At 40.7% G+C, this 4,339-nt stretch overlaps 1 pseudogene; it reads right to left on the minus strand.

Annotated features, from left to right (window-relative positions):
- Positions 1-2,419: 2,419 nt before the first annotated feature.
- On the minus strand, positions 2,420-3,761 carry LOC111148837 (annotated as a pseudogene).
- Positions 3,762-4,339: the final 578 nt, after the last annotated feature.

Below are 4,339 nucleotides of genomic sequence, written 5' to 3' on the forward strand. Positions count from 1 at the left end.
AAATAAGGCCCTGGTGTTTTCTATGTTGGTGTTTTCTGTGTGTGTGTTTCTAAAGAATTAGTTGTTGAACAATCACTAGCACATGACAGGCTGTATTCCACTGGTGACATTCGAACACTGTATTACTATAATCTTCATAAACTTTCAGAAGTAAAAATAGACAGTGTGATATTATTCAGAAAAATCTCTCCATGCCTCATAAAACTGTGTACATGAAGTATCGAATTAAGTGACTAATTGAAATCAGCCAAGAACATGCACCTCCTAGTTTAAACTAAAATACGCATAAGTTATAAAATTGAAAGGGCTTCTATGTATAATCTGTAAAGTAATTGCTTTCTCTACCAAAATTACTGCATTCAACAAGGACAGAAATTATTTGCGGTCATGCTACTCCATCCAGGGACCTCTACTCTAATCCTGTCACTTATGTCTCAATACTGGGAACAAGTTTCTATTTTTTCCCAGAGGTTCTCCTATGTCACAACCACTTTCATAAATCTCAGCATAAAAAAGTGTTATCAAGAAGGAAAAAATGTCAGTAATTTAAAAGTCACCTACAAAATGACACATATATATTTTGGTGTCCAACATTCATACAAATGTTTTAATACCTAAACTACATAATAAGTATGTATCTGCAAACAATATTTGGCATTGCATTTCATACTTTTTAAGCTTTATATAAATTGTACCACAGCTATGTTTCCTTTGGCAATTTGACTTTTTCACTCACATGCTACAAGATTTATCCCGGTTATATCACAATTTATTTATTCACTTTCCTATTGATGGACCTTCAGGTTGATTCCACTATTTCTCCATCACTAACTATGCTAAATTTTTTGAAGATGTTACTCCATGCACATGTATGAGAGTTTCTATGTAGTTGATGGTAAAATGACGTTGATTTCTAGGGTATACACATGTTCTATTTAGTAGTTCCTCCCAAAAATTACATTTAAGTAAAAAAAATCTAAATATTATATCAAATGAAACATAATAATACATTAAGTACCAGTTTGTGAAGCACCATGTTACATGTTGTGGTAATGTTTTACATATTATCTCATTGAATCCTCCTAAAAACTAGGGCTCAGAGTGATGGTACTATGCTGGGGGCTTCACAGTCTGAAATTGGTTGAGTCTTGACTAGAGTCCGGGTGTGAGATCCCAGACCTCTTTCTATTTTGCCTAGTGGCCTAATCTGCCCTAACATTCCCTACACTAAGTTTCTTTGGAGAAAAATGGAAGAGGAAAGTCATTTGAAAATCTCACAAAGTACAAGAGAGAATACTGATATAGAAATGAATTTTAGAGGATAAAACTGGAGAGGTTCTGGTTTTAGAGTCCAAGGGCACTGGTTTTAGAATCAGACAGATCTTAATAAAATTACCTGTTCCATTAGTCATATGAAATGTATGAATTAGGGAAAACTAGTCATTCTGGGCCTCAGTGTTATCCTTTATAACATAGTTGTGAGATTAAATATGAAATTGCCAATAAAGCCTTGAGTGCCGACTCAGGTGATGAGTGCTCATTAACAGGTTAATATTATTGTTACTGCTGAAAGGTGAGCCAGAATAAGAACTGAAGAGAAAAAAAATGTCAATATTGGTTTCTTTCCCAAAAGCAACTTGCAAATGAGTCAACAATGATACTTTCAGACATGGGTTTGACTTTGATAATCTTTCACTAAGGAATTCTTTGTTTTTTAATGTATATTTTTAATATTAGAGAAGTTTTATCAGAAGATTCTCACCCTGGGGCGCCTGGGTGGCTCAGTGGGTTAAAGCCTCTGCCTTCAGCTCAGGTCATGATCTCAGGGTTCTGCCGGCTCTCTGCTCAGCGGGGAGCCTGCTTCCCTTCCTCTCCCTCTGCCTGCCTCTCTGCCTACTTGTGATCTCTTTCTCTCTGTCAAATAAACAAATAAAAATCCTAAAAAAAGGAAAAAGAAAATTCTCACCCTGACCTGATATACTATGTGATGTGGTACTGTCATTTATTAAAACCCACTAGAAATAGATTTGTTTCCAACGTGGTCCTTGCACAAAATATATAAAAAGCAACTTCTGGTGTGATTTGTGTTCCACCCCTCGGCATGCCAAAGTATCCCACCAGTAACCAACTATAGTACCCATTTTACAGATGGGAAACTGAGGCATCAAGATGGCTGTTGCATCAGTGAGTATATAGTGCAGTGGTTGTTGAAGCTGCCTTTCTCTGCCTGGCCCAGGTGGGAAGTTATGGTGGAGAGGCTGATGGGATGGTGGGGGCAAGACTGTTTGGTATCTTCCCCAATCCCTGAATCCGTAAGAAAGTGCTCAGGGAAGGACTACAGTGTAAATAGGAAATATCTCAAGAGCTCCTGAAAGTCTGGAAGGGACAGTCTTTGGGAGAGACCAACTCCACCACGAACCTAGGAGGTTAGGTTACGTGAAGGGCCAGTGCTTCTGGCGAGGCAGCCTGATCTGCAGGCCTCCTGGGAGACTTCACTGTGGTGATTCTCGTGGGCAGCCAGGGTTGCCTCCCAGACGGCTGTCTGAAATTCTATGATTTTCCAGTAGCAGTTCATTGGCCGGGGAACCGACAGGCACATGGGAGCAGGAAACCATCCCAGATCAGGACCAAGTGCTCATCCGTGCACAGTCTGCTCCGCTTCTCCAGCTTCTCCCCCATGTGGTGCAGCTCGGCCCCAGTGGCCCACCTCCTTCTCCTTGCTCAGACTGTCAGGCTGGGCCCTCTAGAAGAGGCAGAGATAGACGGGGGTCACTTGGGCCATCATGGGTTTTGTTCACCCTCACGCTGTCAAAGAGGTTGCAGATAAAGGGGACAGAGCCGACACATCCCTGCAGGGACAGGGCTCACAGCTGCTCCCAGGCCTGGTATTGCTGCAGTGAGTTCAGTCCCCGCCAGAAGCCACTCTGACCTACGTGCTTGCTCTCGGCTTGAATGATGTTCCACTTCTTTGCTGAATACACAGCCCTGCAGAGAACCGTCCACAATCACATTAGCCACTTTCTCCAAGTCTATGGCACCTGGCTCTCTGAGTGCTGTCTCCAACAGCTGCTGAGTCTCTGCATCAAAAGATTGGACTTTACAGTCCTCTCTGCCAGGCTCTCCATGACCGTCCAGCCCCGGCAGCTCGTGACTGACGCGGGACACTAATGACAGCTCCTGCAGGATCGTTGCTGCCCGGCTTGCGGGGCAGGTGCGTGTGTCCTGCGTTCCGGGCTCTGGCTGCTGGTGCCACAGCTCACCTTGCCACCGCCGAGGTCATTTCCCAGCACGGTGCTGGAGCCTGTTTTATATATTTTTGTTTTCTGCTTAATTTATAAACCGAGGCTCAAAAAAGGAAAGAATAAGGAAATGAGGAAGGATATAGGACTAACCAGCTCTGTATCACCCTGAAACAAACAATACACTGCGACTAAAATGAAAACAAAGTCACTAAATCAAATTGTAATCAAATGTTATAAATCTTGCCGCTTCTGTGAATGTTAAGGACATTGTTTTGAAAATTAGGAAGAAAAGAAAGATTGACTAAGTGTGATATTTGCAAAATAGTGAACCATAAAGTAGAAGCAATATGGGACAAGCTAGGAAGTGATTATAACTCAGTATCTTCTTCTGCCCCCAAAATTGATCTCCAAAGTTTAACATTCTGATAAATGCTTTCACTCCTACCTCACAGCCATTAATCATTCCTGTTACAGGTGGTACCACTGTCGCTTTCCCACAGACAACTCTTCTTCGGTCATGTCCGTGTCTCCAAGCAGCACTAACACTACTTGTGGGTTGTCTCTCCTCACTTACAGCAATGAACTGAAGGTGAAGCAAAGCTACTGTTGATAATTGGCAAGATATATTCAAGACTCAGAAACCTGCTTTCTGGATTAAGACATCCATCAATGTCTTAACCGTCCTCCCCATCTGTCTCCCATTTAAAAAAAAAAATAGTATCTGAGAGGCAGGAACTCTTGAATCTTTGATATTTAGAAACTTACATATTTCACAGAAAATCATTTTAGTTCTTTTCTCCTGATTTCATTGTCATCGAAATTTTAAAATGAATCTGCACTGTGATCCTGAAATTTCCACTTCGTGTAATTTTAATTTACTATTTAATACTATTTACTATTTAATTTACTATTTTATACTATTTTATCTGTTTCTATAGAAGAAATAAGGGAATCACAAAAATGATTAAATTTTTCTTCTACTTATGTAAATCATAAATCAAATGAGCATAGTTTTATCAAATCCCTGAGTGGTACACAGGAGAATTTCTTAACTGTAGCCTATCAGTCAATAATAGCCACACACATGCACACACATA

Source organism: Enhydra lutris, unplaced genomic scaffold (genome assembly GCF_002288905.1).
Source record: "Enhydra lutris kenyoni isolate GAN:26980312 unplaced genomic scaffold, ASM228890v2 scaffoldscaffold21, whole genome shotgun sequence".
Lineage (NCBI taxonomy): Eukaryota > Metazoa > Chordata > Mammalia > Carnivora > Mustelidae > Enhydra > Enhydra lutris.